The sequence below is a fragment of the Aquarana catesbeiana genome, linkage group LG03, assembly GCF_042186555.1.
Source record: "Aquarana catesbeiana isolate 2022-GZ linkage group LG03, ASM4218655v1, whole genome shotgun sequence".
Taxonomy (NCBI): domain Eukaryota; kingdom Metazoa; phylum Chordata; class Amphibia; order Anura; family Ranidae; genus Aquarana; species Aquarana catesbeiana.
In genome coordinates this window covers 82187712-82211034 of record NC_133326.1, presented here as the reverse complement: position 1 = coordinate 82211034, position 23323 = coordinate 82187712, and the positions used below count along the sequence as shown (strand labels likewise).

The 23323-nt window shown below is 42.8% G+C and overlaps 1 protein-coding gene across 1 annotated transcript in view; it reads right to left on the bottom strand.

The window, feature by feature from the left end:
• UNC13C (unc-13 homolog C) overlaps nt 1-23323 on the bottom strand; it is an 884756-nt gene that overhangs the window by 110429 nt on the left and 751004 nt on the right. The window lies entirely within an intron of this gene.

The following is a 23323-nucleotide window of genomic DNA, read 5'->3' as shown; positions in this document are numbered from 1 at the left end:
CCACAGAGAGGTCAAGTAGTAGGGGTATGGAGTAGTGGCCATTGGTTTTAGCAGTTAGTAAATCATTAGTGAGTTTTAATAAGGCAGTTTCTGTAGAGTGCTGCGAGCAAAAGCCAGACTGTAAGGGGTCAAGAAGGTTATTTTCACTGAGGTAAGAGCTAAGACAGTTGTAGACTAAGCATTCTAGAAGTTTAGAGGTCAAGGAATAAACAAAAAAGGCGCCTCTTATTAGGATAGTAAAAATTTAATGTACAATAACATTAGCACACTCACATATAGAGACTGTGTAGTCCGGCAGGGGTAAAGTCAGTAGAGGCCATGTCCGTGCTCTCAGATGCCTGGTTCCTCACTGCTGGCTGCTGTCGTTGCACCGACTTCCGGGATCCGTGGATCGCTGTTCAGAACGAGGCTTGGTCAGGCAGTCAGGCAACGCGTTGCTTTAAAGCAGTACAGCTCCACCATTCCATCTGCGTTCCAGCCTTCCACCTGACTGCCCGACCAAGCCTCGTTCTGAACAGCGATCCATGGAACCCGGAAGTCGGCGCAACGACAGCAGCCAGCAGTGAGGAACCAGGCATCTGAGAGCATGGACATGGCCTCTACTGACTTTACCCCTGCCGGACTACACAGTCTCTATATGTGAGTGTGCTAATGTTATTGTACATTAAATTTTTACGATCCTACTAAGAGGTGCCTTTTTTTGTTTATTCCTTGTCTTACATATTGGAGTGGCTTCACCCCCTTGATAAGACTGCCCTAGCAACAGATTGTATACATCTCACGAATAGCTTTTCAAAGCTTAAAGGACTTCCTTAAATGTGCATTGGGACTTATTGTTACACACTGTAACCTGCGCTGCTTATTGGATTGTTTTTTCTTGTATCTTTGAAGCAAAATGTCTAGTGGCTGCAATCTTTAGTGTGTGTTTTAAACTCATGCCATTTATTGTCTATTATTTTGAAGTATTCATTTAGAGGTATCCCGTTTCCCTGAGGTTTTATATCTTACTCTTTAATTCACATCTTTTTTAGATATTGTCATTTATTTTACAATTTTGTCTTGGAGACTGATTTTAAACCTATTATCGAAAACTCTTTCACATTTTGAGCATATTACCGCATATATTGTATTTATATGTTTTAACCTACAATTTAATATCAGACTACTCCCAATATTTTAGGTAATTCTGTAACGCATATATGTGCATAGATGTGCGCATGTATGTGTATACATTGTATGACAGATTATTTTTATAATTTTCTTAGCCGTTATATACTATATGGGGATGGATTTCATTATGGAAATAGAGTCATTAAAATCCAGTATTCTGGAGGAACTATACAGCTTTTTACCCCCATCCATTTTTAGTCCAGATGTCTCTCTGGACAAAAATGTTCGGTATAAACTATGTGGGAGGTTCAAAAAACTGGAACGCCTCATACATTCCACCAATTCACAGTGGTGGGATAAGTACTTCCTCAATCAATATCTAAAAAGCAGAATCTCGCCACGGGGTCTTCATATCCTAAAAAACTGCTCCTTCCTAGAAACAGATGACGCCAAGGAATGGGGGAGTTTGGCAGAATTCTGTACCACAAAGTGGATGACTATATTGGTCAAACACAGGGATAAAGAGTTTGAGCAGCTTCAAAAAACTGTGCAAGCACTGTCTACAGAAATTATTAATATGGGACATAAAATTCCCTCTCCATGGTTAGATATTCTTAAAAACAATACCAAAAAACATGAAAATGAGCTCATATATAGCAAAATAGGGAAATTTAGGCGAGATATCCAAGATTATTCTAATAATAAGGTGTTTACATGGATGAAAAAACCAACATCGATTCCGCCACTAATGGGAGTAAATTTACCCCACCATAAGGCTTTACAACCACCCCAACTCACCCCCCTCCCTCAAGTAATACCTTTGTCATCTGCTCCACCAGAGAGGCCCAATATAGGTATTAGCCCAGATTGTTTCCCCCACACAGGTCAAAACATACGACAGTTATCGTATGTCAAACTTTCTATCCAATCACCAAAAGTTAAACTATTAACAAAACTAAATCAATTTTACAATCGGTCATGATCTGGCTCCAAGAACAGTATTCGTACCACCAGCGAACCCCCCCAACCACAAGAAACAGAAATGGAAATTTGTACTCCAGTATGTGTACCTAACAATAAAAGCAAAATGGGCCATAATCCCAAAAAAGAGTCTGCTATAACAACTTCTTCTGCAGCTAGAACAACTATTAGTCCAGCATCTAATGTTTCTCCCAGTTGTTCCATTCATCCATCCCACAGTCCCCCATTAATACTATTATCACACCAATAGGGATGAGTCGAACACCCCCCGGTTCGGTTCGCACCAGAACCCGCGAACGGACCGAAAGTTCGCACGAACGTTAGAACCCCATTGACGTCTATGGGACTCGAACGTTCGAAATCAAAAGTGCTCATTTTAAAGGCTAATTTGCATGGTATTGTCCTAAAAAGGGTTTGGGGACCCGGGTCCTACCCCAGGGGACATGTATCAATGCAAAAAAAACTTTTAAAAACGGCCGTTTTTTCGGGAGCAGTGATTTTAATGATGCTTAAAGTAAAAAAAAAAAAGTGAAATATTCCTTTAAATATCGTACCTGGGGGGTGTCTATAGTATGCCTGTAAAGTGACGCGTGTTTCCCATGTTTAGAACAGTCCCTGCACCAAATGTCATTTTTAAAGGAAAAAATCTCATTTAAAACTGCTTGCGGGTTTAATGTCATGTCGGGTCATGGCAATATGGATGAAAATCAGTGAGACAAACGGCATGGGTACCCCCCAGTCCATTACCAGGCCCTTTGGGTCTTGTATGGATATTAAGGGGAACCCTGCACCCAAATTAAAATAAGGAAAGGTGTGGGGCCACCAGGCCCTATATACTCTGAACAGCAGTATACAGGCGGTGCAAACAAGACAGGGACTGTAGGTTTGTTGTTAAGTAGAATCTGTTTGTAATTTTGAACATTTTTAACGTGTTTAGCTCCAGCCAAAAAATCTTTTCTAAGCTTTTTGGAAAACATAGGGAAGGGTTATCACCCCTGTGACATTTGTTTTGCTGTCTTTTCTCCTCTTCAGAAGATTTCACCTCACTTTTTTGTCCCAATGAAAAATGTTTTTTGAAAATTTGGGTTTTTTTGTGGAACAAGGATTGGAAAGCATCAGTGGAAAGGAGAAATTGTTTTCCCATATTAACTCTTACAGGAGAGAATTTCCCTTCCTAGGGGTAGATTTCATCTCACTTCCTGTTGTCTCCTTCCGTTTGCAAGTAGGAGTCGTTTGTAAGTTAGATGTTTGAAAGTAGGGTCCTGCCCTATATACTCAGCAGAAATTTGGGCCTTAGGTGTTGCTGTGGCCACAACACTGTAAGCCCTCACAGGGCCCTGCTGTGAAATATTAGATCAAGAATTGTAATTACATGCCCCTGTTGAACAGGAGCTGAAAAATTAGGCCTTAGGCACTGGTGCTGGTGCCACAACACTGCAACCCCTCACAGACACTCTAGTTGGAACGCAGGAACGAGCCCTGCTGCAAAGTATTGCTTCAAAAATTGTAATTACACGCCCCTGTTAGACAGGGGCAGAAAAATTGGGCCTTAGGCACTGGTGCTGGTGCCACAACACTGCAACCCCTCACAGACACTCTAGTTGGAACGCAGGAACGAGCCCTGCTGCAAAGTATTGCATCAAAAATTGTAATTACACGCCCCTGTTAGACAGGGGCAGAAAAATTGGGCCTTAGGCACTGGTGCTGGTGCCACAACACTGCAACCCCTCACAGACACTCTAGTTGGAACGCAGGAACGAGCCCTGCTGCAAAGTATTGCATCAAAAATTGTAATTACACGCCCCTGTTAGACGGGGCAGAAAAATTGGGCCTTAGGCACTGGTGCTGGTGCCACAACACTGCAACCCCTCACAGACACTCTATTTGGAATGCAGGAACGAGCCCTGCTGCAAAGTATTACATCAAAAATTGTAATTACACGCCCCTGTTAAACAGGGGCTGAAAAATTGTGCCTTAGGCACTGGTGGTGGCGCCCAGAACCAAAAATGTTCTTACAAGCTATCAGCGTGATGATTGAGGAGGAAGAGGATAATTACTCAGGGATAGTCACTCAGCATCAGCATAGGCAGTCTTTGAAGGGATCTGAGATTTCAAAAAAAATTATTCGGTTACATCAGCATCAGGTGCTTGGTAGCTGGTGGTGATCCAAGACTCATTCATTTTTATGAAGGTCAGCCGATCGACCGAGTCGGTGGACAGACGCACCCTGTGATCGGTTACCACGCCTCCAGCAGCACTGAATGTGCGTTCCGAAAGAACGCTGGATGCAGGACAGGCCAGTAGCTCAATTGCATACTGTGCAAGCTCTGGCCAGTGATCCATCCTCAAGACCCAGTAACCCAGAGGATTTTCGGTGGGAAAGGTGTCCAAGTCTGATCTTGCCCCTAGGTATTCCTGCACCATGTAAAACAGACGCTGGCGATGGTTGCTGGAACCGATCATACCTTGGGGCTGCGGACCAAAAAATTGTCTGAACGCATCGGTCAGACGGCCACCTTCTCCACCGCTCCTTCTTTGACTGACCGAAGCCTCAGCAACACGTTGTCCAGAAACAGGAGTTTGTAACCTCCCAGTCTCTGGGAACGCGTTGCACAGACCTTTCTGCAAGGCCTCCCGAAGATGTTTCATCCTCTGCTCCCTCTGCGATGGCAAGATAAGGTCCGCAACCTTACCCTTGTAACGTGGATCAAGGAGGGTTGCCAGCCAGTATTGGTCCTTCTCCTTGATACCACGAATACGAGGATCCTTACGCAGGCTTTGCAGGATCAGGGAGGCCATGCAGCGTAGGTTTGCTGAGGCATTCGGTCCGGAGTCCTCTGGGTCACTAAGAACGACATGGTCCGCAGCCACCTCCTCCCAGCCACGTACAAGTCCATGTGTTTCTTGGGACTGATCCCTTAAAGACTGCTGCTGATGCTGAGTGCCAGGCTCCACCTCCATACTGACACAATCTTCCTCCTCCTCCTCTTCCTCCTCGTCCTCTTCCTGTGTGATCGGCGGGCACGCAGGAACACTGTCTGGATAAAGGGGGCCTTGAGAGCTAAGGAAGTCCTCCTCTTCCTGCCTCTGTTCTGCCTCAAGTGCCCTGTCCATTATTCCACGCAGCGTGTGCTCCAACAGGTGGACAAGGGGGACAGTGTCACTGATGCATGCACTGTCACTGCTCACCATCCTCGTGGCCTCCTCGAATGGTGACAGGACAGTGCATGCATCCCTGATCATGGCCCACTGGCGTGGGGAAAAAAAACCAAGCTCCCCTGACCCTGTCCTGGTGCCATAGTCGCACAGGTACTCATTGATGGCCCTCTGCTGCGTGTGCAGCCGCTGCAGCATGGCCAACGTTGAGTTCCACCTGGTGGGCATGTCACAGATTAGGCGGTTCTTGGGCAGGTTAAACTCCTTTTGGAGGTCCGTCAGCCGAGCACTGGCATTATATGACCGGCGGAAATGCACACAGACTTTCCTGGCCTGCCTCAGGACATCCTGTAAGCCCGGGTACCTGCCCAAGAACCGCTGCACCACCAAGTTAAGGACATGAGCCAAACAGGGCACATGGGTCATTTGTCCCTGTCGGAGGGCAGAGAGGAGGTTGGTGCCATTGTCGCAAACCACCATTCCTGCCTTAAGTTGGCGTGGCGTCAACCACCTCTGAACCTGCCCCTGCAGAGCTGACAGAACCTCTGCCCCAGTGTGGCTCCTGTCCCCCAAGCACACCAGCTCAAGCACCGCATGGCATCTTTTGGCCTGCGTACTTGCGTAGCCCCTTGAACGCCTATGGAGCACCGCTGGTTCCGAGGAAGAGGCCATGGAGGAAGAAGAAGAGGAGGGGGTGGAGGAGAGAGGTGTGTCACAATCAGCATTTTGGAGGCGTGGTGGCGGAACAACCTCCAACACTACTGCACCTTGTCCTGCATCCTTCCCAGCTGCCAGCAGAGTCACCCAATGCGCCGTGAAACTTAGGTAACGTCCCTGTCCATGCCTGCTGGACCATGAGTCAGCGGTAATATGCACCTTACCGCTGACCGCCCTGTCCAGCGAGGCATGGACATTGCCTTCCACATGCCGGTAGAGAGCCAGAATCGCCTTCCGTGAGAAAAAGTGGCGTTTGGGTACCTGCCACTGAGGAACTGCACATTCCACAAACTCACGGAAGGGGGCAGAGTCTACCAACTGAAAAGGCAGCAGTTGAAGTGCTAGCAATTTTGCCAAGCTAGCATTCAACCGCTGGGCATGTGGATGGCTGGGAGCAAACTTCTTTCGGCGGTGCAGCAGCTGGGGCAGGGAAATTTGCCTGGTACAATCTGACGTCGGTGTACCAAAAGCAGATTGCCCACAAGTACTTGGCTGTGACACACCTAATTCTACACCTTCATTCCTCTCACTGCAGGTCTTAGAGAGGACTGAAGGTCTAGTGGGGTTGGAAATCTCAGCTGATGAGGAGCAAGGAGAGATCCTCTTTGTTCTTTGGTGTGGGTCTTTTAGATACGCTTGCCAACGAACTGCATGGCAGGTCAACATATGTCTGGTCAAGCATGTGGTACCCAAGCGGGAGATGTTTTGGCCACGCGAGATACGCTTGAGACATATGTTGCAAATAGCAGCGGTGCGATCTGATGCACTCGTCTCAAAAAAGGCCCACACCAAAGAACTTTTTGAATAACGCGCAGAGACTGCAGCGCCCTGCACATGTGGAGCTTTGGGGTGTGATGCAGTCAATGTGCTGCCCTTAGGCTGGCCCCTGGAGGGCATCCTGCCTCGTTGGTGATGTGCCGCCGCCTCCTCCTCCTCCTCCTCCTCCTCCTCTCTCCTATCAGGCACTCACGTTGAGTCAGTGACCTCATCATCCCCTCCCTCCTCATCACTGGAGCAAACCTGGCAGTATGCTACAGCAGGGGGAGCATGACTGCCAGATTGCTGTCCTTCTTGGGCACCCCCTCTGTCTGTGCTCACGTTACTGCCTTCATCGAGCTCAGTATCGTCATCAGAGCCTTCCAAACGCTGGGCATCCTCCTGGAGCATGTACCCAACACTGTGGTCAAACAGTTTGAGGGAATCCTCATGAGGACATGGTGGAGCTAGGGAAGGAGTCACTGATGACATTGAGCTGAGGGAAGAGGCCGCTGCTTTGCCAGACAAAGCACCCTGGGCATGGGTGAGAGAGGATGAGGAGGATGAGGACGGCTTGGTCATCCACTCGACCAAGTCTTCCGCATATTGCGGCTCAACACGGCCAGCTGCCGAAAAAAAGGCCAAGCGTGTCCCATGGCCACGTGCTGATGAGGATGCACCGTCTCCACGACCAGCACTAGACACAGAGCCTGCTTGCCCTCTCTTATTGGCTTGTGACTGTCTGCCTCTCCTTCTTGGCCTTCCAGACATACTAATGGCCTGTAGCTGCACTAAGCTGGGATAGAACACCTGTAATTTTCTTCAGGTAGCTTTATATACTGTAACCAGACAAGCCTGCCTGTCAGTAGGAAGATAACAGGAACGGATCTAGCTGAACACTGTGAGCAGGACGCACTGTACTAAATGTAAATAGTCTAGCTGCCTGACCGTGGTACTAATAGGATCAAATAGAACACCTGTAATTTTCTTCAGGTAGCTTTATATACTGTAACCAGACAAGCCTGCCTGTCAGTAGGAAGATAACAGGAACGGATCTAGCTGTACACTGTGAGCAGGACGCACTGTACTAAATGTAAATAGTCTAGCTGCCTGACCGTGGTACTAATAGGATCAAATAGAACACCTGTAATTTTCTTCAGGTAGCTTTATATACTGTAACCAGACAAGCCTGCCTGTCAGTAGGAAGATAACAGGAACGGATCTAGCTGAACACTGTGAGCAGGACGCACTGTACTAAATGTAAATAGTCTAGCTGCCTGACCGTGGTACTAATAGGATCAAATAGAACACCTGTAATTTTCTTCAGGTAGCTTTATATACTGTAACCAGACAAGCCTGCCTGTCAGTAGGAAGATAACAGGAACGGATCTAGCTGAACACTGTGAGCAGGACGCACTGCACTAAATGTAAATAGTCTAGAAGATAACAGGAACGGATCTAGCTGAACACTGTGAGCAGGACGCACTGCACTAAATGTAAATAGTCTAGAAGATAACAGGAACGGATCTAGCTGAACACTGTGAGCAGGACGCACTGCACTAAATGTAAATAGTCTAGAAGATAACAGGAACGGATCTAGCTGAACACTGTGAGCAGGACGCACTGCACTAAATGTAAATAGTCTAGAAGATAACAGGAACGGATCTAGCTGAACACTGTGAGCAGGACGCACTGCACTAAATGTAAATAGTCTAGAAGATAACAGGAACGGATCTAGCTGAACACTGTGAGCAGGACGCACTGCACTAAATGTAAATAGTCTAGAAGATAACAGGAACGGATCTAGCTGAACACTGTGAGCAGGACGCACTGCACTAAATGTAAATAGTCTAGAAGATAACAGGAACGGATCTAGCTGAACACTGTGAGCAGGACGCACTGCACTAAATGTAAATAGCAGGAACGGATCTAGCTGAACACTGTGAGCAGGACGCACTGCACTAAATGTAAATAGTCTAGAAGATAACAGGAACGGATCTAGCTGAACACTGTGAGCAGGACGCACTGCACTAAATGTAAATAGCAGGAACGGCTCTAGCTGAACACTGTGAGCAGGACGCACTGCACTAAATGTAAATAGCAGGAACGGATCTAGCTGAACACTGTGAGCAGGACGCACTGCACTAAATGTAAATAACAGGAACGGATCTAGCTGAACACTGTGAGCAGGACGCACTGCACTAAATGTAAATAGTCTAGAAGATAACAGGAACGGATCTAGCTGAACACTGTGAGCAGGACGCACTGCACTAAATGTAAATAGCAGGAACGGATCTAGCTGAACACTGTGAGCAGGACGCACTGCACTAAATGTAAATAGCAGGAACGGATCTAGCTGAACACTGTGAGCAGGACGCACTGCACTAAATGTAAATAGCAGGAACTGATCTAGCTGAACACTGTGAGCAGGACGCACTGCACTAAATGTAAATAACAGGAACGGATCTAGCTGAACACTGTGAGCAGGACGCACTGCACTAAATGTAAATAGCAGGAACGGATCTAGCTGAACACTGTGAGCAGGACGCACTGCACTAAATGTAAATAGCAGGAACGGATCTAGCTGAACACTGTGAGCAGGACGCACTGCACTAAATGTAAATTGCAGGAACGGATCTAGCTGAACACTGTGAGCAGGACGCACTGCACTAAATGTAAATAGTCTAGAAGATAACAGGAACGGATCTAGCTGAACACTGTGAGCAGGACGCACTGCACTAAATGTAAATAGCAGGAACGGATCTAGCTGAACACTGTGAGCAGGACGCACTGCATTAAATGTAAATAGTCTAGATAGAAGATAACAGGAACGGATCTAGCTAAACTGAATACAGTGTATATATATATATGCAACACCTGGGATGCATATATATACACAATACACTGTAAGTGCAGCTAACTGACTGACTGTTCTGCCTAATCTATCTAACTCAAATCAAATGACACTGTCTCTCTCTCTCTCTATCTCTCAGCACACCGGAACACACACTACACAGGGCCGCCGTGTAGGCGGCCTTATATAGTGTGGGGTGTGTACTAAATCCCCTGAGCCATAATTGGCCAAAGCCACCCTGGCTTTGGCCAATTACAGCTCTCTCTACTGACGGCGCTGTGATTGGCCAAGCATGCGGGTCATAGTGCATGCTTGGCCAATCATCAGCCAGCAATGCACTGCGATGCCGCAGTGAATTATGGGCCGTGACGCGCCACACGAATTTAGCGCGAACGGCCCATATCGTTCGCAATTCGGCGAACGGGCGAACAGCCAATGTTCGAGTCGAACATAGGTTCGACTCGAACACGAAGCTCATCCCTACACACCAATCACATTTGGTTTCAACAGTGTTTTAGAAAACCCAACTTTTTTATCCAAAAACCCCTCTCCAGCCATTCAGATGAAAAGAAAGTTCGTCGGAGAGGATGCAGAGGGGGAAGAAGCAGAAACAGATATACAAGTAAACAAAAATCAGAAACGGTCAAAATCTTTAATTTGTCCCAACACATCTTGTCCCCAGCAGAAATCTCCTTGTTGAATCAGGGTCTAAACTTCTCACCATCCAATAAACCAGATCCATTTATCTTATTCAAAGACCTCAATAGGTATTTTAGAAATCTTACATTGCATAGATATTTTCACATCCAAAACACAAAAAACAGTAGGAATAACAATAGTTCCCTCCCAGTAGACAAGGTTGATCATCCTTGTGAGGATCAAACATTTGACTTTGATGTTGAAACCATGGAAATGCTAGAGCAACTCTATCATGATGACTCATACACCGGATTAGATCTCTTTACTCAACATCTACACACTTCACCACCAGTCATACACACAGGACTATAACCAAAATCAGTCTTTTTTCCATATCAATCAAAAGGCCCACACCTCACCACTTTTTACAACATGGTATATTCAGAGTTGAAAAAAATGTGTGCTTGTACTGAAGTAAAGACCACCAATCTTGGTAGCCTTACATCAAAAGAAAAAGTAGCTCTTAAAACATTAACCGACAATAAAGACCTGATCATTAAAACCGCCGACAAGGGCGGCGGAATCGTGATCCAGAACAGATCGAACTATATCGAAGAAGCAAATCGTTTGCTTTCAGATAGGTCTACTTATCATAAACTAAGTTCTGATCCTCTACCTAAATTCCAAATAGAAATAAATTCACTTATAGATAGTGCTATTGAAACCAATATTATCAACAAAAATGAAACTTCATTTTTGCGAAGAGACTACTATAGGACCCCATATTTTTATCACATACCAAAAATTCATAAGAACCAGACCAACCCACCAGGAAGACCAATTATTGCTGCCATGGATAGTATTACCTCAGGACTATCAAAATACATTGACCATCATCTTCAACCTTTAGCACAAGGGTTGCAGTTCTATATTCGTGACGGAACCCACCTTTTGGACTTATTAAAATCCTATAGATGGGAAGATCAATACGTCTGGATATCTTTAGATGTGAATTCCTTGTATACATCTATCCCCCACACTTTTGGTATAGCAGCCCTCAATCATTTTCTGTTTCAGGACCCGTACATGAGTAACAAACAGGCCTCATTTATCCTGGATTGTGCAAGTTATTGTTTGACACATAATTACTTCACGTTTGACGAACAATACTATTTGCAGGTACAAGGAACAGCCATGGGGGCTAATTTTGCGCCCTCATACGCAAATTTGGCAATGGGACTATGGGAAGATAGGTACATCTGGCAAAATAACCCATTTCTTAGGCATATTATTTTCTATGGTCGCTTTATAGATGACATTATAATCATCTGGGATGGGCCAGATGCTGTCGTGAATGACTTTGTTTCCCATTGCAATGATAACCCACATGGCCTCAGTTTCACACATGTTATGGATAAAGACAAATTAGCCTTTTTGGACCTTGATCTGTACCATGAAGGCCACAAAATACACACTAAGAACTTTTTCAAACCCACGGCAGGAAATTCCCTATTACATTATAAGAGTTGTCACTACAATAAATGGAAACGAAACATCCCCAAGGGGCAGTTTTGCCGGTTGCGGAGAAATTGCACCAAAATATCTGCCTACATGGAACAAAGTCACTTGCTTAAGAAGAAACTCAAGGACAAGGGTTACCCAGACTCATTAGTGGAACAGGCACAAAAACATTACTTGCAATACATACCTGGAGCTCAAGAAAAAAATGATGGAGATTCCTATCAGTCCGGCGCTTCATCACTAGGTTTCACGCTAAGTTTTCTAAAATGGAAGCAATCTTTAAAAAGTACTGGCCAATCCTTTTAGAGGATCCACATCTTAAACCTGTTTTACCAAACTACCCAAAAATTACCTATAGAAAGGCCCCTAACATTAAAAATAAAATTGCCCCAAGCAAACTCAAATCCATCAAAGAAATTGCACCGACACAGGCCCACATGATTCCACTGAAGGGCATGTTTCGGTGCAAAAAAGCTATGTGTAAAACCTGCAATTTTGTCCAACATGGAAAAAAACATTTCTCCACCAAAGGAAAAACATATACGCTAGAGGAATTTTATAACTGTGGCTCAGACTTCCTGGTCTATGGCCTTAGTTGTCCTTGTGGCTTGATGTGGGACGCACTATCCGCCCTCTAAGGCAGAGATTTGGCGAACACAGAAGAAAGATAGAAGGTGGAAAGGACAAATATAGTGTCCCACACCATTTCTGTGAATACCATAAGAAAAGTACAGAAGGTCTCGAAGTATGGGTGATAGAGCAGATCCCCAAAAACCTCACTACAGCAGAGAGATTCTATAGATTATGCGAACGAGAGACCTTCTGGATATATTCCTTAGATACTTTAAACCCAGGCGGAATCAATGAAGAACTAGAAATCTAACAAAATTGCTGCAGATTCATAGTAGATATAGCAATAAGTTAATCTAACAATGTTCTAACTCTAGTATCTAGATGTATATACAGATATTATTCCTATTAATATATACAAATAGACCACTTATGAATTCTTTTCCTGGTAGATACATTTTTCTTTAAGGATTGGTAATGTTGTGTCAAGCATATGTACATGTATACTGGCAATTCTGTAGATATGGGTATATATGCATGCTCTAAGGACTATAGTATATTTAATAATCTTATCCCCTTATTTTAAAGTCTGCTCCCTAGCCCTTCTCTATTTAAAAACACAAAACGTTATATAAGCGATAATATTAATGTCACAGTTGTAATTGATAAGAGTCTTCCTCTCATTGTGTATGCAATAAATATATAGGCATGCATACATATATAGGTATATATGCATATATAGTGGCCGTAATAAGTATAAAAAAAGTAGTGTAACACAGAAAATATAATTACAATAAGGCAAGTTGCATGTTATAATTATAATTTTAATCTCAATTTTAATTCAATTTTAATCCATTTTAATTCTTTAATTCTTTGTTTTTAATATCTTATTTCTCTTACGCTTTCCCTTCATTGATGCTAAATAAATTTACCTTTAGATTACCCATTATGTCCATTAGGTGGCAGTGCTAGGTTAGCACATAAATAGGCCGCAAACACAGTAATCTAGTAATAAAGGAGCGCGCCGCAATGCGCATGCTCTGAAACGCATTGCTTTACAGCAGTACAGCGCCACTATTCCATCTGCGTTCCAGCCTTCCACCTGACTGCCCGACCAAGCCTCGTTCTGAACAGCGATCCACGGAACCCGGAAGTCGGCACAACGACAGCAGCCAGCAGTGAGGAACCAGGCATCTGAGAGCACGGACATGGCCTCTACTGACTTTACCCCTGCCGGACTACACAGTCTCTATATGTGAGTGTGCTAATGTTATTGTACATTACATTTTTACGATCCTATTAAGAGGCGCATTTTTTGTTTATTCCTTGTCTTACATATTGGAGTGGCTTCACCCCCTTGATAAGGCTGCCCTAGCAACAGATCGTATACATCTCACGAATAGCTTTTCAAAGCTTAAAGGACTTCCTTAAATGTGCATTGGGACTTATTGTTACACACTGTAACCTGTGCTGCTTATTGGATTGTTTTTTCTTAGAAGCTTACAGGTGAATGGAAGCAATGAGATGGGTCTTAAGTTGTTCAGGTTGGGGGGTCCAGTGAGGGCTTTTTAAGTATGGGAGTGATCTGCGCATGTTTTAGAGGGGGGGGTGCCATAAAAGAGGGAGGGATTGAAGATGTGAGTGAGGGAGCATAGGCTAGAATAGGAGGGTGACCATAGTAGTTGTGAGGGAACAGGATCCAGGGGATGATTGGTTAGGAGGGCATCTGAGAAGTGTTTTGTAACATCCTCAGTAGTAGCCAGTTCAAAAGAGGAAAGCGTTGACTGTGCTGTTAGGCAAGGTTTGTTGAGTCGGGAAGATGTACCCACAGCGGAGGTGTCCTCACGTATTGCATCAATCTTGTCTTTGAAATGATTCGCAATCTCTTGGGCTGTGAGTGAGTTAGTGGGTAGAGGGGGTGGGTGAGGAAGCAGAGAGTTAAAGGTTGAGAAGAGCTGACAGGGACTGGATGACAAGGTATTAATAAGAGAGACAAAGTAGGCTTGTTTGATAGCATGGAGGCAGGAATTGTATTTTAGAAGGGTAGATTTATACAGGGTGAAGTTCTGCTGGCTTTTGATTTTATGCCACAGTCTTTCAAGAGCACGGCAATGTCTCTTGAGGTTTCTGGTGTTGTCAGTTTTCCAGGGTTGTAACGGTCGGGGCCTGATTCTGCATGTAGTTAGAGGAGCAAGTGCAGCCAGTGATGAGAGTGAACTGTTGTAGATGGGGTGGCCAGATCAGAACAGGACAGGGGAGAGATTATGTCAAAGAGCTGGTCAGTAGCAGAATAGAGAAGAGAAGGGTTAAAGTGGCGAAGGTTCCTACAAGTAATAATTTTCTGCTTGGAGGGATGGGTGGTTGGAGGCAGGGATACATTGAAATTGATGAGGTTGTGATCAGAGTGAGGAAAGGGGGTGTTGGTGAGGTTGCCAGGAGTGCAGAGATGGGAGAATACAAGGTTGAAGGTATAACCGTTGGAGTGAGTTGAAGTGTGTGTCCATTGGGTTAGTTCAAAAGATGAGGTCAAGTTGAGAGGTTGAGCTGTAGCTGGACTGTTAACATTGACAGGGATGCTGAAGTCACCAAGAATGATAGTGGGCATTTCAGAGCAATGAAAGTAGGGTAGCCAGGCAGCAAAGTCATGCAAAAAGCATGATACTGGTCTAGGAGGCCTATAAATCACTGCAATCCTCAAAGAAATGGGAGAAAACAGATGAATACAGTGCATCTCGAAAGAAGATAGGGATAGAGAGGGAGGGATAGGAAGGACTTGGAAAGTGCTTGTAGGGATAGAAGAAATCCAACGCCACCTCCTTCCCGTCCATTGCAATAAGCAACTGTTGAGAAAATAAAGAAATTGGTCAGGACTATGTAATGCACAACACATCTTACAGCATTTTTATGGTACTCCCTGGCAGGTAATGTGGGCTTACCCAAGGCATAGAGTTTAAGTACCAGCTGGTCTTTACCAAAGCTCCTAATCATGGATATGGGCCAGAAACCTTAGCTGTTCTGGATTGATTTTGCTGCAAACTTCACCAGGTTGCAGACCCCAGGATTGCCCCACCATGAGGTTGCTGCAATAAAAGGGCTTTGGTGCGGAGACTGCCCACAATGCCATAAGCATCAGAGGTCGAGACATGCAGCAAAAAAGAGAATAGTCAAGTCCAAGCAATGGTCATGGCAGCTGATAGGCAAGAGAGTACTCAGGTCAAGCAGGTTGGCCACAAACAGGCAACTGAGAGGTAAGTAATATTGCTCTTTAGTGCTCTGGTAGCTGGTGTCAAGATACAGCACCAGCCACTTCAAAGGCTGGAGCTTAAATATCGTTCTATTTAGAGGACACACCCAGTGTCATTACTGGGAAGTTCTGGAGGTAGTGAAGGTCCTAGGAATCCTGAATATCTCAGCAGGAATTCTGGGAGGAATCTTGGAAAACCAGGCAGAGGTCCTGCCAGCAAACCCAAGAGAACCAACAGGGATTCTATGAGAAATCTTGGAATTCTCAGCAGGGATTCTGCAAGGAACCCCGGAAAACCTGGCAGGGATCTTGCAAGGAATCTTTGAAGACATGGCAAGGATCCTGTGAGTACTGTAATAAGAGTGCAGGGATCAAGTGTGTATATAATGTGCTATACAACACATATAGTGCAGCTGTCAGAACAATGTACAACACAGCATACAGAGTGCATCAGTAAGGCGTATGTGTCATAGGATCCCTTATGTGTCTGATTACCAACATGCAACATTAAAAAGAAAATGCTGGGCAGAGGCCAAAAACAGGTAAGCAGGATTCAGAGAAAAATAGGCATGATCAGAGGGCCAGAGATGGGCAGGTCAGGGCCAGAGAAAAGTGGGCAGGGGCCAGAGACAGGTGGGCAGCCATGGCAGGGTCTGTGTTCCAGTGGAATGGCCCTGTGTATTGCAAAGGAATTGCAAAACAACATCCTCTACAGGTGGGAGGTCTCCTTTTACTCCAGAGCTTCTAGTGTGTCTAGTAAAATTACCTTCTTCCTTGTTAAACAGACAGAAAGTGGGATAAAGCAGGGTGATGTGAGACAAACCAGAAGTACACTGGACTGCAGGATTCAGGTGAAAATGCAGGACAGTTCTGCACAACCCAGGACTGTTTGGAGGTATGGCTGCAATGTGAAATGTGTAGGCTTCCATTACTGACCCACTTCTGAAAATTCTGGTTGCCTGGCAGTTATGCTGATATCCATGCTTACTGAGTTGCTGACCAAAAATTATGCAGCCAGCGAGGTCAGATTGAAATAAAAATTAGTTACCTACATGCTTTTTCCAAGTCAATGACTCAGAGATTTTCAAAATGTCTGCATGACGACCAGAGGCTTAACATTTTCAGAAGAAGAGGCACTGCAAGTAAAAGAAGCCTTTGAATTTTCCTCATCACGGGTTTTCCTTTTGCTTGTTATAAACTTTAGATTATATATAGAGTTCTTTGGTACTCTTACTTCCAGCATTAACATCCATCTACAGCGTCTAGTTTTTCTCTGAATAGTAAACTGACATTTTCATTACAAGCTGGCATGATAAATGTCTTAAAATAAAAGCTACCTTTTATCTTTTTAATTTTAAATAAAGCTCTGAAGCTGATTTCACTGCAGTAAGAAGAGTATTGTCTATCAAAGGACGTGAATACTCAGATGTTTTACTGGCAGGATAAACAGGTATTTACCAAATGATCCAGAGAGCCCATTCTTACAAGTATGGGAAGCCAAAATCACACAGGTGATTTATAGTTTTATCATAGTTGTATTTTATCTGGAAATAGATTTACTATGTATTTATTGACCTCTTAAACTCTCACTTCTGTACACCACCAATAAATTTTACATTTCTGCTATGGGTCTATTGATTTGGCAATAACTTTATTACTTAAGATAACAATGTAATACATGTATTGTTTTTTTTTTTTTATTTTAAGACAAACAAGGCTTTCTGTTGGTGTTTTATTTTTATGCAATCCATTGACAAAAACGCAACTAAAGTATTACTGTAGATAATTAGAATACACTTTATTCTATCAGTTGTCCCATTAAAAATAACACTAAAATCACAATTCTGGCACAAAGCATTGCAAAGCTTGTAGCAGTCAGTCACATTCAGTTGGACATGTTCCATTATGTTGAATGTTGTCAAAGCTTCTCCAAGCCACTTCTTCAGTTCTAGTGAGAGTCAGAAGTATACCCCAGTATCTACATCAGTGCAGGTAGCAAAGATATCTTATTTCAAACACAATGGAATGTGTAGATTTTCCAAGAACAGGATAGGAGGAGTAAATATGTTTTAGAATCACCCCAGCCTGTACTGGGAGACCACTCTTTGACCAATTAAGGTAAATAGCACTCCCTTCAGTTAATGAACGCACTATCAAGGAGGTTATTTGTCCCATAGACTTCTATTTTATTTTTATTTTTAATTAATTTTTTTTTTGGGCTGTTGTGCAGTATCACTGCCCATTAATAAAGTTGGTGGGAAGGTGTGGTAGACAATGGTCACTTCCCTTCTTTGTTTTTTGTTTTTTATTTTCAGTTCCTGCTACCAATTCAACACGTAAACTGTGTTGGGAAATTGATACTGCATCCTCTGTGGGGCATGATAGGTTGAAAAGGAGGCTAGACCAGACCTCCAACCACGCCATCCACTGTCAGTGATGACTTAGTCTCTGCCTGAATAATTGGACTCTTGAGTGCTGCACCATTTACTATATGCTGGTAGGATGCCCATGAACGTGGGATGTGCCTCTTCTCATTATGCTATGCCAATATAGCTTTTGCATCATAAACTATTTGCTCTATTTTTTTGTTATTTACTAGAACTTAGTTTCTCCTATATAAATACCCCTGACAAAAGGGCTTGAACCTGAAATGCATCGGGTACCGAAGATTTTTCTCGGACATTGGAGAGTAACTACTCAGAACTTATGTACAAATTTATTCAACTGCAAGAAAATATGTGTTTTCGTTCAATGTCCATGTGTTGTTTTTACCAATCATCACCATGTGTGATAGATTTTTTAGTCAAGTTAAATAAACATACATTTTATTATAGTTTTGTAGTGTTGTTGCCATTTAAAGTCCCATCCAGGGAGTATTTCTTTCTTTCAACACATAGGGATGCGGCAACTCACTACAATGTTCTGCTATGGTGAAAACATATTTTTAGAATCACCCTATTCCAGATACATAGCCCCTACCTTTCTGTCTTAAAGTCTGCATAATTGTTAATTCCTCAATTTACATGGCTAGGTGTGAATTGTTGTCAAATTGCCAGGGTAGAGATGTTAAAATGGCAGTATATAAGGAAGACAGATGGCATTGAAGACTCCCTCCTTTTTAGTGATGGTTGTTACAGTTTGATGTCGATGGCCTTTTTCAGCGCAGCCATGTCTGAAGAAGCTATCCATGTACTTAAAATAGGTGGTGTTGAGACAAAGTTCCAGAATAGTACACACTTATCACAAGAGTTCAAGAGAAGCGTAAAAGAGGTTACCTACATCAAATGGAACAACCATTCCTGAACAGGTATGCAGGCCCTGAAAACATCTGTCTTCCACATGGGGGGGGGGGGGGTCTAAAACTGGTGCACACAGAATCTTGTGCAGCTGAGCATAGTAACCAATCACCTTCGAACTCCAGCTTGTTCAATCAGACTTTGACAATAAAACCTAGAAGCTGATTGGCTACTATGCACATTTGCACCAGATTCTGTGTACACCAGTTTTAGTAAATCTCCCCCACAATGTTGTTTTAACATCTCTACCACAGTAGTTTGACAACACTGCACATCTTTAGCAATGCAAATTCAGGGATTAATTTTATGCAGACTCTTTGAAATGAAGGAAGGGATTAGGTAATTACAACATGGTAGTTTCACAACATTCACACCTTCCATCTTGTTTTTGGATAATCAACATCTACACATTCCAAGGTGAATGAATCTGGTGGCTGTACTACCAGAATAGATATAAATGCTGGGGTACCTTCCTGAAACTCATAGGACCTAAAGAAGTGGCTTGGAGAAACTACTAAACATCTTTAACATTACAGAGCTAGTCCAGTTAAATGTTATTAGCTATACCATGACCTGGATAAATGAGAATTTTCACAGACTTGAAGCATTGCACATTTTTTACAAATAAAATGAAAGATAATTTTGTTCATTTCACATTTTTTTAAGTGTGACACTCAAAAACAAACAAAATGTTAGAAAACTAGATAGAATTAAGGGAAGAAGCAGAAGAAGGAGTTAATTAGTACTGATTAGGGTATGCTAAGGGTTGCAATGAAGAGAATCCCTTTGATCTTCAGATGAATGAAACAGAGAAGATACAAAAGTTACAATGGTACTTTGCATCTCTCTATCTCATATTTGAACTTAGTTTATAAACACTGTGTCAGAAGTTACATTTTCTGACAGCAGTAATTATTACAGCTGCTGTATTCACATGGCAACTCCTGACTGCTGGCAAGTGTGTGTGTGTGTGTGTGGGGGGGGGGGGGCAGCAAAGAGGCAGAGGGACACACATGTCCTATGCACATTTATGAGTTTTTTTTAGATCTGTGTAAGTACATCCAGTGTCAGCAACTGAATAAAGATAGTGAAACTCTAACTCCACTGTCTTTTAATTATTAAAGTACTGTCAAGATAATGTTCTTTTATTGTTAGTGTAACCCGATCCATTATTTTAAGCATGTTTGATCTAGTAATATATGGATGACCTAGTTTAAGGGTCTCTCATATAGATAACTGAAAGCATAGTAAGTGCAATTTAAATTGAATTTATTGAATACAAATTACTTAATTTTTTAGTTATTTTACATTTTAATTTCTTAAGTGATTAATTTTAAAAAAATTCAGAGAAACTTTTACTGCTTATCCTTGATGCAGGTAAACAAACAGTGGCTAGAGTGCACCCCTGCTATATTAATTATTAGAAACTCAAAACCACCTCTATTCCTGTCACTTTAACTTATGGATTTCTAAGGCATAAGTGACACTGGGTTAACACAGCATGTATAACGATGCTGTATATTATTGTCTAACAAATCTCCTTTAGCGAAAAACAAAATATTCAGACAAGTCTGGGGCTTTGGAGATAGTGATTCTCATGGAAACATATTGGAAAATTAAAGCTTGACTTTGGCATTTCAATCCACCTAAGATGAGCTTCCTTTGAAAGGAGATTTGTCAAATGAATTTCGAAACTACTATGATTGATTTCATCGTTCCAAACTTTTTCTGCTACTGTACATCAAGAATACGTGCCAATGACAGAATCAATAACGTGACCCTTTTGAAGGGAGAACAGATTCTCTTTTAGTACATTGTGGGAAGCGATTTTATTTATTACTTTCCTTTCATCAGAAAGAAAACATGGGAATGGGTATTAAAATAAATCTATGCTCAAAACTGAAAGTGCAACTAAACCCTTCTTTTAAAAACATTGCTGACAGGCAGGTTTTTATTGTAGAAGGGATTACATAAGTCTCTTCTGCAAAATTAAAGAATCTGACCTGCAGCTCAGTGTATAATCCTACCATTTGAGCATACACGGAAGTACCATCATCTCTGGCTGGCCAAACAAGATGGCCAAAGACAATGAACCTAGAAGAAGACCATGCAAAAATGTCAGTGGCCTTGGTGGAGCAACAAAGGAGATTGCAGCCATCACAATGTTGAAAGGATCCCTTTGGCAGGTAAGCCTTCAAAAATTTGCAAATATGCTGTGCATGCGTGCAGATTATGAATAAAACCCTAGACGCCAGCAGATGAATTTAATTTCGCTTTAACTTAAAGCGGAAATAAACCCATTTATTTAGCATGTGCCTGGAATGTAACACTCATATTGGTTATGCTCAACTCAACTGTGAAACCATCCAATGGCTGGTGTCATAACTGATCACTTGTGCAGCATCATGGCAGTTGTAGATTAAACAGAGGCCAAGATGGCAGCTTCCTTGGCTGAAAAACGATAGGAGGGTTTACTTCCACCTTAATGCTAGATTGCTGAGATAAATAAAGAATAAATAAAATAAATAAAGAGCAATAGAAGAGCTTAAATGCTCTTTCCAAGAGAGAATGCTGCTTCAGGCTTCCACCAGTGCTGATCATATGATTAAAAACCTAGGTATACTAACCTCCCCTCAGGGTATTACCTAAGCAAATGCCTGGTTATTTGGTTAGGTGACATAGAACTGGCAGTTACATTGAAGCAGCATATTTTCCAAGAACGTAAAGAATTTTACTGTTTATGTATTCATTTTAACAGGAATAACATAATTTCAACTTAAAATTTTAGCTATTTGCGTGTAGGTCTACTACCAAGAAAACATATCAAGAAATACAGCATATGGGCATTGTGAGTCAATGACCTTAAACACATATTAGAAACAATTATGTTTGACCTTATTTTTTTTCTTATTATTTTGCAGAATGCTTGTTCCACGTCCATTGACTCAGGAGCTAGACACAGAGATATGACTAGTACTTTCAGAAATGTTCTTTCTTACCTTGTTTAAGAAGTTTTGGCATGTGATCACGCATCTCTTCTTCCTGATAGTGGGTGGCAGGGTTACAAGGCACTGTGCAGACACACAGGGGTTTACAGTATTTACTAAAACTGGAGAGTGCAAAGTCAGGCTCATTTCCGCATAGAAACCAATCAGCTTCTAACCTCAGCTTGTACAATTAAGATTTGGCAACAAAACCCAGAAGCTTATTGGTTTCTATGCAGAAAAGAGCCTGATTTTGCACTCTCCAGTTTTAGTAAATAAACTCCAGTGCACCTATATTTCATAGTCTGTTCAGCCTGAGGACGAAAACTGGCTACGTTACAACAGATCAGCTTCTGTTCCTTCATGTGGTCAGTTTAGAACAAATAAGAAAGGTCACTGGCAGGATCAACCTAGTACCTTAAATGGAAGAAGTACATTAAAATGATACATACTAAGATTTATACAATACATAAATGTAGATTTTAAGTTAAAAAGTCCACCCAAAGTATATTTATATAACTGCTTGCAGCCTCTCTTAGGGCTTCTGAGAGGATTGCAGACGTTAGTCATATGATTCTGTACTCTGTAATCAATCTACAATGCACTATGGATGAAGTTGCTTCAATTAGGGGACATATTACCTTGTATTTCCACAAGCTCAGACATATGACTAGTTAAAAACAAGTACAATTTTATGGATTTAGCTATTGGAACATTACGGTGAAAAAAAAGATGCTAGTTTACTTTGTTTTCTTTAGATTAACACAAATAAAAAGAAAACAAAAACCATTCAGCAAGTACAATGTGCTCCCTTAATGAGTCTGAATACAAATGAAGAGTTAAGAATCAATAGGTTTTAGTGATTTCTGGTGGAATTGAAAAGGAGAAACAGAAGAATAGAAACCAGTAATTCACTGCAATATATTATTGGGTATGGATTCACTTAAATACTTTCATTAATATAAAAAGACAAGAGTGTGCTTTGCTTCAGTTGCGTCACTATGGGAGTGGGGGGGGTGCAGACAGGAGTGACACCTGCCATGGCGCTGCTGTCATTTTATCTGGAGGGAGCCGTCTACGGGAGGAAGAACAGCTGAGGTTAGAGGGTGGGGTTTCCAGAGTTAACAGCTGGTGACTGGTTGTTTGGATGCAGGGCGGTCCTAGCAACCAAATACCAGCTTGCAGCTCCAGCCCTCGGTCCAGACCCCCTGTGTCTCCAGCCCTCCAAACTGTCTATGTAAGGTAAGACAGGAGGAGGGGCAATGAGGGGGCAATGAAGGGGTGCTCAGGACAGTAATGGGGGAAGGGGGGAGCTGAGGACATTAATGGGGGAAAGGGGGGGAGCTGAGGACAGTAATGAAGAAACGGGAGGAGGGGGCTGAAGACAGTAATGGGGCCAAGGGGGAGCTTAGGACAGTAATGGGGCACTGCAAGGGAGGGGCTGAGGACAGTAATGGGGCGGGGGTAACTGAGGACAGTAATGGGGCACTGTGGG